Source organism: Triticum aestivum, chromosome 4D (genome assembly GCF_018294505.1).
Source record: "Triticum aestivum cultivar Chinese Spring chromosome 4D, IWGSC CS RefSeq v2.1, whole genome shotgun sequence".
Lineage (NCBI taxonomy): Eukaryota > Viridiplantae > Streptophyta > Magnoliopsida > Poales > Poaceae > Triticum > Triticum aestivum.
This window is the reverse complement of record NC_057805.1, coordinates 145,729,534-145,744,018: the sequence shown is the minus strand read 5'-3', so window position 1 is coordinate 145,744,018 and position 14,485 is coordinate 145,729,534. Positions and strand designations below refer to the sequence as shown.

The window sequence follows — 14,485 nt, the reverse complement described above, 5'->3', positions numbered from 1 at the left end:
GAGCCAACATGGGTATCCAGATCCCGCCACTACTAGGAAAAGGGCTATAGATGGAATGGCCACTAATGGCGCACTGTACATGTGGTGCGCCATTACTAAATACTAATGGCGCACCATGTGTCGGTGCGCCATTAGTGTGAAAATACTAATGGCACACCACATCCACGGTGTGCCATTAGTAATTTTTTTTTTATTTTTTCAAAACTACTAATGGCGCACCGTGGGATGGTGCGCCATTAGTAGTTCAACTAGTAATGGCGCACCACCCCACGGTGCGCCATTAGTAATTATGTTTCAAATTTTTTTTCCATTTTTTTATTTTTATTTTTTAAACTACTAATGGCGCACCTAATGGTGCACCACTCCCACAGTGCGCCATTAGTAGTTGAACTACTAATGGCGCACCACTCACAGGTGCGCCATTAGTAATTTTGTTACAAATTTTGTTTGTTTCAATTTTTTTTTGAAAAACTACTAATGGCGCACGGTTGGGGAGGTGCGCCATTACTAGGTGAACTACTAATGGCGCACCACCCCCACGGTGCGCCATTAGTAACTTGGCCCATTCCACCGAATGCACCCCCACCCCCACGGGAACCCTGTTAAACGTTTTCAAAATCCTCAAAAACCTAACAGAAAAAAAGATACGGGGCTTTTAAGATCTGGAGAGGCAAAAATATTCAAAAAAAATCAAACTTACTAATGGCGCACCTGCCCATGGTGCGCCATTACTATCTTCCCGCCTTCAGAATTCAAAATAAATAAAAAAAATAAAAAAAAAGTTACTAATGGCGCACCTGCCCATGGTGCGCCATTACTATCTTCCCGCCTTCAGAATTCAAAATAAATAAAAAAATAAAAAAAGTTACTAATGGCGCACCTGCCCATGGTGCGCCATTAGTATCTTCCCGCCTTCAAAATTCAAAAAAAGTTACTAATGGCGCACCTGCCCACGGTGCGCCATTACTATGCCGTATATATGGCTGGGCGTGTCCTCTCCTCCTTACCTCTTCATTCTTCTGCTCCACTCCACCTCTCCTCCACTTCATCTCCTTCTCCCTCCTCTCCGGTGAGCTCCTCCTCCCTCCTCTCCGGTGAGCTCCTCCTCCCTCCTCTCCGGTGAGCTCCTCCTCCCTCCTCTCCGGTGAGCTCCTCCTCCCTCCTCTCCGGTGAGCTCCTACTCCCTCCTCTCCGGTGAGCTCCTCCTTCCTCCTCTTCGGTGAGCTCCTCCTCCCTCCTCTTCGGTGAGCTCCCCTCATGGTTTCTCCTTCCGCCTCTCCGATGCTCCGGTGAACTCCTCTCCGGCGACCTCCTCCTCCTCTCCGGCGATGTAGGCGAGCACCTCTCCGGCGACCTCCTCCTCCTCCTCTCCGGCAAAAGAACACGGCAAAAGTACGTACAAGATCCAAAAACAGGAACAAAATTAGAAATAATATCGTGCAAAAAAATGAGCCAAAAAACGAGCAAAAATTGGGCACAAAAATCGCGATCCAGATCCAAATTCAAAAATAGCAAAGGATACTAATGGCGCATCACTAAACAGTGCGCCATTAGTATGCCGAAGTTACTAATGGCGCATCCTGTTGTTGTGCGCCATTAGTATGCCAAAGCACCTGGGTATAGATGGCCCCCTGGGAGGCATACTAATGGCGCACTGTTGTATATACTAATGGCGCATCTGGGGTGCGCCATTAGTATACCAGATACTAATGGCGCACCAGTGGTGCGCCATTAGTAAAATATACTAATGGTGTGCTACTAATGGCGCACCACTAATGCGCCATTAATGGCCAAATTAGGTGCGCCATTAGTAGGACTTTTCCTAGTAGTGCGCTGTTGGTTATTGATAGGAGAGGCGTCTCGGTCATGTCTGCATGTCTCCCGAACCCGTAGGGTCTACACACTTAAGGTTTGGTGACGCTAGGGTTGTAGAGATATGAGTATGCGGAAACCCAAAAGTTGTTCGGAGTCCTGGATGGGATCCCGGACGTCACGAGAAGTTTCGGAATGGTCCGGAGGTGAAGAATTATATATAGGAAGTCAAGTTTCGGCCACCGGGAAAGTTTCGGGGGTCACCGGTATTGTACCGGGACCACCGGAAGGGTCCCGGGGGTCCACCGGGTGGGGCCACCTATCCCGGAGGGCCCCATGGGCTGAAGTGGGAAGGGAACCAGTCCTTAGTGGGCTGGGGCGCCCCCCATGGGCCTTCCCCCTGCGCCTAGGGTTGGAAACCCTAGGGTGGGGGGGCGCCCCACTTGCCTTGGGGGGCAAGTCCCCCCCTGGCCGCCGCCCCCCATGCAGATGGGTCTTGGCCGGCGCCCCCCTCCCAGGGAGCCTATATAAAGGGGGGCAGGGAGGGCAGCAATACTACAGCCTTTGGCGCCTCCCTCCTCCCCTGCAACACCTCTCCCTCTCGCAGAAGCTCGGCGAAGCCCTGCCGAGATCCCGCTACATCCACCACCACGCCATCGTGCTGCTGGATCTCCATCAACCTCTCCTTCCCCCTTGCTGGATCAAGAAGGAGGAGACGTCGCTTCTCCGTACGTGTGTTGAACGCAGAGGTGCCGTCCGTTCGGCACTCGGTCATCGGTGATTTGGATCACGACGAGTACGACTCCATCAACCTCGTTCATTGGAACGCTTCCGCTCGCGATCTACAAGGGTATGTAGATGCACTCCTTTCCCCTCGTTGCTAGTATACTCCATAGATGGATCTTGGTGAGTGTAGGAAAATTTTAAAATTCTGCTACGATCCCCAACAGCCCCGCCTCCCTCGTCGCGCCCGCTCCTTCGCTGCTACCCGGACGTCCCTGCGGCCAAGTTCGCCGGAGTACCACCAGGCCGCTGCTTCCCTGCCTCGTCCTCGGCGCCTCGTCCCCGAGCTCCGAGTTTGCGACCACCTTGCTTCTCCCTTGCTGTCCTCTCGCCGGTGAGCAGCACCAGGAGGAGCTCGTTCGCCACTGTTCCGTTGCTCCCCTGCTCCCACAAGCCCCTGCTTTGCTGCAACTCCACCAATAGGCCACGCAACTTCCCGTCCGAGGCCACCTATTGTCTTCTCTGTTGGGGTTTTGCTCTCGGAGCCCCTCCTTCAAACCCTGCTGCTGCCTCCGTCAAAGACTGCCAAGGCCCTCTGTTTGGCCTCGATGACCTTTGGCTCCTGTGCACGCCCCGCCTCATGCACCTCCACTTGTTGTTGCTGTTGACGCCAAGTTCGACCACCGAACATGGAATAACGCCAAGTACCAGGTCAACAAGGACCGCCAAGTTCGTCTTCCGCTGTCTCCGAAATTGCCAAGTACCACCACGCCCGTAGACCTCGGATCCGTCAAGTCCAACAACGACTATGTACAACTACCGGCGACCCCGAACATCTACGGAACATGAATGACTACTTCCTCTTCAACTCGTGAACCACTACTTCCACTACTGTCGCGAGAACGTCTACTTCCATCTACACTGTATCGAACTCGTTCCGCCCCAAAAATGAACGCTTGGAAGGTATAACCGCCGGAACGACGCCCGTGGATGAATGTTGTTATATGAGATGATCGTGTTTGCACTGTGTCCGAGTTGTCATTGCTCTTTCCTCCTCGTTTGCCATCGACCCATGGGACCCCGGTTACCGGGAACACCCCACCATAACTTGCGTTTTCCACACATCCGCACACTTCTCTTTTGCATCGGTATCTCAATCGAGTTGCCGGATCATCGGAATGTTGCCGTGGCACCATTTCCGTTGTAGTTGCTGTGGCACCCCTTTCGTTCCGCCACTGTGACAAATGCTTCATAATATGCTCATGTCAACACTTTCATAAAACTTGCATAAAACTTGGATATGTCATCCGCATCATGATAACAAAATTTAAGATGTTTAAAATTGTTGTTTGCATTAAATTGCTAAATATGCATATGGGGATTTTCCGGAACTGTTGCTTGTTGTTCCGGCCTCATTTAAACTTGCCTAGATAGGTAGTTTTCATATGCTTCACCCCTTTCCATGTTTAATAACATCTAATATTGTTGGGTACATAAACGAGAGAGAACTAAATAATTGATGTGGTGTTTCGTCAATATGCAACTCGTTGCATATTGAGCTCCACTTAATTTGAGGTGTTGTTTGTTGCACTTTGCCATGCCATGCCTATTAAAATCGGACATGCATCATACTTTATTGTGCATCATGCCATGTTTATGGGATGGTTGTTTACCATGATGTTTGCTTCTTTCCGGTTGTGCTTCTCCTTGATAATTCCGGTTACGTTGCGATTCTGAGGATTCGTTCGACTATGTTGGTTCGTCTACTTCATGGATTCGATCTTTTTCCTAGCAGGATTTTAGGCAAGATGATCATTACCCTTGATATCACTTCTATCTTTGCTTGCTAGTTGTTCGTTCTATCGCTATGTCGCGCTACCTACCACTTTTTTATCATGCCTCCCATATTGCCATGTCAAGCCTCTAACCCATCTTCCTAGCAAACCGTTGTTTGGCTATGTTACCACATTTGTTCAGCCCCTCCTATAGCGTTGGTAGTTGCAGGTACAGTGCAAGTTGTTCCATGTTGGAACATGGATATGTTGGGATATCACAATATCTCTTATTTAATTAATGAATCTATATACTTGGCAAAGGGTGGAAGGCTTGGCCCTTTGCTCGGTGTTTTGTTCCACTCTTGCCGCCCTAGTTTCTGTCATACCGGTGTTATGTTTCTTGATTTTGCGTTCCTTACGCGGTTGGGGTTATGGGACCCCCTTGACAGTTTGTTTTGAATAAAACTCCTCCAGCAAGGCCCAACCTTGGTTTTACCATTTGCCTAACTAACAACCTAAAATTTTCCCATGGGAGTTATAAACCCGATGGTCATCTTTATTTAACCCCCCGGGCCAGTGCTCCTCTGAGTGTTGGTCCATACCGAGCAGCCTGCGGGGCCACCTCGGGCAAACTTCAGGGCTGGTTTTACTCGTAGCTTGTCTCATCCGGTGTGCCCTGAGAGCGAGATATGTGCAGCTCCTATCGGGATTTGTCGGCACATTCGGGCGGTCTTGCTGGTCTTGTTTTACCATTGTCGAAATGTCTTGTAATCGGAATTCCGAGTCTGATCGGGTTGTTCCGGGAGGAGGAATATCCTTCGTTGATCGTGAGAGCTTGTGATGGGCTAAGTTGGGACACCCTGCAGGGTATAAAGTTTCGAGTGCCGTGCCCATGGTTATGTGGTAGATGGGAATTTGTTAATATCCGGTTGTAGAAAACTTGACACTTGACTTAATTAAAATGCATCAACCGCGTGTGTAGCCATGATGGTCTCTTTTCGGCGGAGTCCGTGAAGTGAACACAGTTTGGGTTATGATTGAACATAAGTAGTTCAGGATCACTTCTTGATCATTTCTAGCTTCACGACCGTTGCGTAGCTTCTCATCTTACTCTTATTTGCGTATGTTAGCCACCATATCTGCTTAGCGCTTGCTGCAACTCCACCTCATAACCTTATCCTACCGATAAGCTTAAATAGTCTTGATCTCACAGGTTTTGGGATTGCTGAGTCCTCGTGACTCACAGATACTACCAAAACAGTGGCAGGTGCCGATGATGACAGTGCAGGTGATGCTACCGAACTCAAGTGGGAGTTCGATGAGGACCTTGGTCGTTACTACGTTTCGTTTCCTGATGATCAGTAGTGGAGCCAAGTTGGGACGATCGGGGATCTAGCATTTGGGGTTATCTTCTTTTCATTTGGATTTGTCCGTAGTCGAACTATGTGTGTACTCTGAATGATGCATGAATTATTTATCGCATTGTGTGACATGGCGATTGTAAGCCAACTCTATTTATCCCTTTCTTGTTCATTACATGGGATTGTGTGAAGATGACCCTTCTTGCGACAAAACCACAATGCGGTTATGCTTCTAAGTCGTGCCTCGACACGTGGGAGATATAGCCGCATCGTGGGTGTTACAAGTTGGTAATCAGAGCAATCCCCGACTTAGGAGCCCCCTGCTTGATTGAATCGCTGATGTTGTTGAGTCTAGAACAAAAATGTTTTGAGTCTTAGGATTATATATATCGGAGAGTAGGATTCTTTTTACTCCTCTGTCCCTTCGTCGCTCTGGTGAGGCCTCGTGAGGTAGACGTTTTGACTTTCCTCTCCTCAAATTTCACGAATTTTTTTAGGATCACGCGGGTATCTTGGGATCGTTCCGATATTCTTGTGGCGACAACATTGTTCTTGGTGCCTCCTAACATTGAGGGGTTGTGGCAGTGTCCTGGGGAGTTGAGCTCCGAGGTGTTGTTGTCACAATTTTATCGTTGCAGTTCTGGAATACCTGAGTTTGCCGACATCGAAAATCTCTTTTATGCAATTGTTGGTGAGATAACCTTGACGCCACCTAGTACTGGGGCGGGAGTTCAGGAGTATTGTCATAGCTTGTATAACAGATGCTTTTTGAAGGTTGAGGTACACGATTTCCAGAGTTTTCTTGGTTATGTGTTGACGGAGGGATACAACTGGATGTAGGGATTGTTTAGTTGGGTGAGATATATTGCTTCCCCTGCATCCCCAACACCAGATTGCATAACCAGAAAGTTTCGGGAGTTTATAGGTGGGAATTCGAGTATCACATAGGATGTCTTTCCAACAGACACATGATACGATATGGGGTCTATCATATGTTTGTTCCGGCTAATGTTCCAAGCCAAATACTTTGTTTTGTTTTTGTTTGTGGTATTCGTGTTGCTTCATTGTCAAATGTGGATTCCATACCTTTTCTAAATGGTGTTCTCATATTTCTATGGGAGTGCTAATCCTTTCGATCATCGAGATTGTCAAGTCAATTCTTTTCTAACCGGCGTGCTTCTCTCTAGGCTAATCTTATCATTTTTCCCATTCGCGAGATCAATTCTAAGTTTTCTCAACGGTATCCATTCCATCGGCCCCAAGTTGCCTTTGTTTTCCCGCCCACCCACCCTTTTCTTCAAGGACTCAGATTTCTTAATCAATTATCCTTTTATTGATGGGAAGTCTCTCCATTCTTTTCCGTCAATGTTCTTACCTGGTGATTCTCAGGAAGATACTAACGGAGCTTCAAGTTTATTATTCTTCGTTCTGTTTTCTTCTCCGGTGGATTCAATTCAAGCTTTGTCGATCATATCCTTTCCTCGTTTCAAATGTTTCTCATGCTGGTGCACCTCTTAATCATCCACCTCTCGCTATTTATTTGTCCCGGAGTGCTGAAGATATCTCAAGAGATTAGTGTTTTCATTCCTAATCCGTTCAAGATATCTCGACGTTGTTATCTCTTTTGAGCCATTTAATTCAACCAGCGCAATCTCTCTTTTAAATCGTTCAACGGTGTTTCCTTTTGAGTGGGCCCTAACCCACATGTCTTTTCCTAGGATCTTACCTGATTCTTCTAATTTTTCCGAAGCTATTCTCAAATTCTTTTCAAAGTTTGACGTAAGAATGAATTCCCATCAGTCATATTCCTTCTTCAAGATTGCTTTCGAAACTTTGTCATCGTTGGTTCATCATTTCTACTCTTCACTGTTTCGGAGTGGCTCATCAATTGTCATGGTGGTTCTCATCATCATTCTCAACATTTCAAGACCGAAGAAGAGTTTTTCCTCTAAATCTTATCTGTTCTCTCAGAGATGCGTGGTTCTAACTTGTTGCCGTCCTCTCAAAATTATTTTTGATTTCGAGAATTCTTTTCATGCCCACCCGAAGCATTTCATGAGTTCTTTCCATTTTGTTCCGACGAAGGCCATCATTTCGGATTTATTCGTTCTCAGCTTTCAGCTCTCGTTCTCGAATTCTTCCGGTGCATCGTTCAAGTATTCTCTAGTCTGCCTGTCATGTCTTCATTCTCTTGTATCTAAAATCTCTCAAGTATCTTTGTTCGTTTTCTAATTCTTCCCGGTGTTTCTTTATATTTTCTTCATTCATTTTCAATTCTTACGGTGGTTCGTTCGAGATTCCGCTTCCTTGTTACCGAATCTATTCATTCTTTCTTCCCAAATCCTACCGGTGGTTCGTTGAAGACCTTTCTCAAGTTTACGCTATATCTCTCTTAATCATTCTACGAGAATAAGTAGTATGCCAAATCCGTTGCTTGTCATCAATTTAAATTGGTGAAGGATACGCATAACATAATTCTTATTATTGTTTCATCCAAGTCATCTAATGTATTCTTTCTGGAGTTGTTCATCATATCACATTCTCGGTTCGAGATGCTTCATCTTTTGTTTCTGGAGTTCCAAGCTCTCAATTATCTCGTCGCGAAGTTCCATCTAAATCATTGCAAGGCTTCATCTTATTCTTTTCAAGCTTCCTTTCTTTGCGACCATCTTTTTATCTATCTGGAGTTCTTCAAGAGTTTCTTCATGGTGGTTCATCAAGGGTTTAATTCCTTCTCGAAGTGTTCGCCAAAATTCTTATTGGAGGAGCTCAACCATTCTTCATCTTGCATTTCGAAGTGCAATTCTTTCTGCCTTATCTTTTGAGATGGTGTTATGCCATTCTAGACAATTTCCCTTTGTGTTTCAAGGTTCACAAGTTGTTAAGGATGAGATATTTAAACCCATCATTTTCTCTTTGTTAAGAAGATCCTTCGCAATCCATCGATCTCTTCGTTGGTGTTATCTTGGTATAGGTTTCACCTAAAGCCTTTCCTTAAGGGTTGTTGCTATTTTTGTTGATTATGCATGACCCAAGCTTGCTCTTTATTCTCTTGGTGGAAGAAGTTTTCATCTCTTCGCTGATCTCAAGCAAGCATTCGTTAGTGGCAGAATTTCACATCAAGTTTTGAGATGTCTCCATAAGCCCACGAGGATCATATCCTTTCGTTGTTGGTTTTCCAACAACTCCTCTCTAACCTTCTTGCAAGGATGCTTTCCAAATTAATTTCTGGTAGAAGTTGTCATTCCTTCTCCGTTCTCTTATTCCGACGATCTAGATTCTATTCGTTCGTTCTGGAGGCATTGTGATGTTTCTCTCTTCAACCAATCTTCTCGTTCTCTCAAGATCATGTTCTTTCCTTGCATATCCATTTAACCGGAGTGTTGTGTCACCTCTTCAAGTTCTTTTCATCTTATCAAGTCTTGCACCTCTTTTCAACCGGACTGCTGTTCGAATCTGTTCTTCCTTGTTCCTTGTTTATCTCGTTCCAACCAGAGTGGTTTCAATTCCTTCTTGTCCATTGTGCTCGTCATTCATAGCTTTGCAACCTCCAAGGTTCACATGGTGTTCCTTGTTTCTTTTTTCTACCGGAGTGCTCTCAATTTCGTTCAACTCTGTTGTGTTCTTTCTTTCAAGTTTTCAACCTCTCAAGGTCCATCAGTTTCACTCGTTTGTCAAAGAAGCAACTTAGTTTTACCTCTTCCTTCTTCCATTTCTCTCCGGTGCCATCCTTAGATCTCGGGTCGAGATCTCTTGTAAGTGGAGGAGAGTTGTGACGCCCCAAGACCGGCGCTCCAGATGCCTTATGGATTCCGAGATTCGTCGTGTGATTTGTTTTGTTCGTTGCATTCATCTTTGCATCATGTGCATTGCATCATGTCATCTTGCACCCCTTTTAAAAAAACTCAGCTAACTTACCCTCCCAATATTAGGGAGCTAGTATAAAATTTTCCATTGATGTGGAATTACCTTTGACACACTTGCAAATAAATCTCAATGCCTTTGTTATCTCAATTCTTGGTCTCCGACTTGTCCTCATATTCTTTTATCATTTTATCGAGGCTCTTCCTAAATGTTCAACATTTTCAGAAACTTCGGATTCCTACTCGTTGTTCAAACAAGTTGAATTAAATTCAAATGCATTTGAATTTAAATCTTGCAACCATGGCCATTCCTATTTTCTCGGAACAAGCTCATTTTTGTGAGTCCGGGAAAATTGACCCATGCGCAAATATTTCCCTAACCCTATCTTTCTTTTCCTCTCTCTATTTCTTTTCTGCTAAAGAAAATATGAGGGAGAAAGAGAGAGAGAGAGAGAGAGCCTAGCCCAGCTGCAACCTATGCACAGGCCGACCCATGTCCTCCTAGGGTGTGTTTGGTTGGAGTCATGGACCGGAATGGCATGGGTCTGACCCAGTCCCAGGCCTCGTTTTCGCGTTTGGTTAGAAAATGGACCGGAACCCACTCGTTCCCACGGACCAAATATTCGGCCCAGATGCAGAACGTGGTGAGACCTCGAAAACGGCCGGACCACGCGGAACCGCTCACCCTCGCACTCGCAGCAGCCCTATCCCCTCGCCCTCCCAGGTGCGCCGCCTCCCATCCTCTCTCTCTCCCCCACCGATCTGAGCGGCGCCGGCCGGTTCCTCCCTTCCCCGCCGGCCGGTTCCTCCATTCCCCGCTGGCCGGTTCCTCCCTTCCCCTCCGCCCGCTAACCCTCTCTTTCCTCTCGCGATTTGCAGCAAAACACAAGGGAGGTCGGTCTGGATCTTGTTGCGGCGGCTTGCAGAGGATTACCAGCGGGGCGGCGGCGGCTTCCGACGAGCTGACAACGGCAGCAGAGGCGCAACACAACACCTGACTCTCAAGGTAAAACAATCATCACTTCCTCTTGTATATGTTGCTGCTGCTCATGTATATTCCTAGCAAAATACATGTTGTCCAGTGTATCTTTGCAATATATATGTTGATGTAAGTATCATTGGTAGCCATATTTTTGATAGTATGCATCACTTGTAGATGGTCAAGAAGATGAACAAGAAAAAAGATGGTTAGGGGAGCTGCTGTTTTTGTTGCACTAGCTACAATGGCAGTCATTGTTTGGGCTGTAATAAGGAAAAGAAGACCACGCATTACCTATGGGCCAGTGCATGAAAGAGATCGAGTCAGATTTGATTATCTAAACCAAAAAATATGGCAAAGTGATGTGTTGTGCGAAAACATGTTAAGGTTTGAAAGAGCGGCGTTTTTTAATTTGTGTCGCATAATGAGGGATCGCAAGTTGCTAGAAGACAGTCCACATCTTACTGTGGAGCAACAATTGGCGATGTTTTTGCATACAATTGGGCATAACCTTCGGAATAGGGTTGTGTCAGCCAATTTTTGTAGATCATACGGCACAACCAGCATATATTTTAGAAAGGTTCTTCATGCCATAGGCGAGCTTCATAATGATTATATACGGCCACCATCATTGGAGACTCCCACAAAAATTGCAGGAAATCATCGGTTTGACCCATACTTTAAGGTAATTTCTAAAATTATTCCTTAGGTATGTAGGCTATATGATATGGTATTTACTACTTGTCACTATATAGGATTGTATTGGAGCTATCGATGGTACACATGTGCGAGCAGGTGTTACCAAAGATGTGGAGCATTCTTTTCATGGTAGGAAGGCCTTTACAACTCAAAATGTGATGGCAGCGGTAGATTTTGATCTCCGCTTCACGTATGTATTGGCTGGTCGGGAAGGGTCAGCACACGATGCAACCGTTTTAGCTGATGCGTTAACACGTGAGAGAGGCTTACAAGTACCACCAGGTAAGAAGATGGCTTAGATAGAAATTGTCCATATGTTCTTTGCCTCAAGAAACCATTGTCACAATTATTTGTTTCACCTTTTTAGGGAAGTTCTACCTAGTTGATGCCGGTTATGGAGCCAAGCCCGGGTTCTTACCACCTTTTCGTGGTGTGAGGTACCATTTGAATGAGTGGGGCAACAATCCAGTCCAAAATGATAAGGAGCTATTCAACCTTAGGCACTCTTCACTATGGGTGACGGTAGAGCTGGCATCATTGTATGGACCAATTCCATGACGAAAACCATGCTTTGTTTTTTTGGCTGGTCTTGTTGCTGATGGGAAGAGAACTTCAAGTGGATTCAGGGATGTGCATCATAGACAATGTGCTGCTGTTTTGAACGAGCAATTCAAGCTTTCTGTCACTGGAGATCAAGTCAAAAACCATCTCAAGAAGTGGAGGAAGATATGGGGAAGGGTAGCCAACTTGAAGAATTTAAGTGGAGCTCTATGGGATGAAGACACTTGCACAATTAGGCTCAACGAGGAGCACTATGCAGGGCATTGTATGGTATGCTTCTCACGCCACAAATCTGATGCCATTTATGTTTGCATTATGCTAATCAATTTGCACAATGTTTGTAGACCCACAAAGCTGATGCCCCCTTCTTGAATACACCAATTGAACACTATCATGCCATGGCTTCCATTTATGGGACAATGGGGGCCAAGGGGCAGAATGCTAGGTCTGGCAATGATCTTCTTTCTATTGATCTCGAAGACAAGGAGAATGGTGAGGTGAACACGTCACCAAATGTTGGTGAGTCTTCTGACCCCAAAGCACCACCCAAAAAGAAGGCTAAGATAAAGCACGTTGTTGAGGATCCACTAGTTATCACTCTCAAAGATGGGTTCAAACTTGTGGCTGAAGCGCTTGTGAAGTTTAGTGGAGATGATGATGACATACCCGATGACCTTTGGGATGTATTATCCACATTGCCAGATTTTGAAGAAGAGCACCTAGCCCACTACTATGCTCATCTTGTGGACAACCCCAAGACTGCAAGAGCCTTCATGAAACTTACCCAAATCAACAAGTCCGTTTGGGTGAGTAGGTATGTCAAGAAGAACTTCTAAATTCGATATGGTTGTATGGTTTCCAAGTATGTGAACTTGACATGTATGGATGTAGTGCACTTTGATTGCTTTTGGACATTTGGTATGTGAACTTGACATGTGTGGCTGTCAAGTATGTGAACTTGACATGTATGGCTCTATTGCACTCTGATTGCTTTTGGGAAACCTGTGTTTTATGTGTTGTTGAAACCTGTGTTATATGTGCTGTCATTTATATGTTAAGATTGTCAATATATATTGTCATGTTGTCTTTCTTGAAAATACAAATGAAATGCTGCCGAAATTTTGAATTTATATCATGCCATTTTTTATTCCGTTCTTCCAACCAAACAGCGGAATGGAACCAACCCGTTCCGCTCTTTTGCTCCTACCAAACACAGGAATGGAACGGACCCATTCCTCTGGAATGGAACCATTCCATTCCATGACAGTTGGTTCCCCAACCAAACACACCCCTAAGCCCAGCCGCCTATCTAACCCTAGGTCCGACCCCCTCGCTCTTCTCTCGATCCCATCTCCCTCCAGCGCCGCCAGTACCCTGATCCCCATCTCCCTCCGCTCGATCTCCTCCTCAGCCTCTCGATCTCCCACACGCATACACCCAGCGCCTCCAAGGGAGACGCCCGATCCCCTCGACGCTGACCTCGGCATTCGGCCATGGAGCCACGCCGACGACCACCAGCAGGGCGCCGCCCTATGCGCGCGACCACGCCGGCCTCTCCTTCCTCCGCCCAACCTCAGCCATGGACGTGCACTGCCGCTACTCTGCTGCGCGCGTCCCGCCTCCCTCGTCACGCCCGCTCCTTTGCTGCTACCCGGACGTCCCTGCGGCCAAGTGCGCCAGAGTGCCACCAGGCCGCTGGTTCCCCGCCTCGTCCGCGGCGCCTCGTCCCCGAGCTCCGAGTTGGCCGCCGCCTTGCTCCTCCCCCGCCGTCCTCTCGCCGGTGATCAGCACAAGCAGGTCATCCTCGCCGTCGCCGTCACCAGGAGGAGCTCGTCCGCCGCTGTTCCGTTGCTCCCCTGGTCTGGGAAGCCCCGGCTCTGCTGCAACTCCACCAATAGGCCACGCAACTTCCAATCCGAGGCCCCCTATTGTCTTCTCTGTTGGGGTTTTGCTCTCGGAGCCCCTCCTTCGAACCCTGCTGCTGCCTCCATCGAAGACTGCCAAGGCCCTCTGTTTGGCCCCGATGACCTTTGGCTCCTGTGCACGCCCCGCGTCATACACCTCCACTTGCTGTTGCTATAGACGCCAAGTTTGACCACTGAATAGGGAATAACGCCAAGTACCAGGTCAATGAGGACCGCCAAGTTCGTCTTCCGCCGTCTCCGAAATCGCCAAGTACCACTACGCCCGGAGACCTCGGATCCGTCAAGTCCAATAACGACTGTGTACAACTACCGGCGACCCCGAACACCTATGGAATATGAACGACTACTTCCTCTTCGACTCGTGAACTACTACTTCCACTACCATCGCGAGAACGTCTCCTTCCATCTACACCGCATTGAACTCGTTCGGCCCCAAAAATGAACGCTTCGAAGGTATAACCGCCGGAACGACGCCCGTGGATGAATGCATGTTGTATGAGATGATCGTGTTTGCACCGTGTCTGAGTTTTCATTGCTCGGTCCTCCTCGTTTGCCATCGACCCGTGGGAACCCGGTTACCAGGATCACCCCACCATCTCTTGCGTGTTCCACACATCCGCACACTTCTCTTTTGCATCGGTATCTCAATCGAGTTGCCGGATCATCGGAATGTTGCCGTGGCACCATTTCCGTTGTAGTTGCCGTGGCACCCCTTTCGTTCCACCACGGTGAAAAATGCTTCATAATATGCTCATGTCAACATTTTCATAAAACTTGCATAAAACTT

The 14,485-nt window shown here is 47.0% G+C and overlaps 1 pseudogene; it reads left to right on the top strand.

The window, feature by feature from the left end:
- LOC123096781 (uncharacterized) overlaps positions 1-12,609 on the top strand; it is an 81,620-nt pseudogene extending 69,011 nt beyond the window's left edge.
- The last annotated feature ends 1,876 nt before the right edge of the window (positions 12,610-14,485 follow it).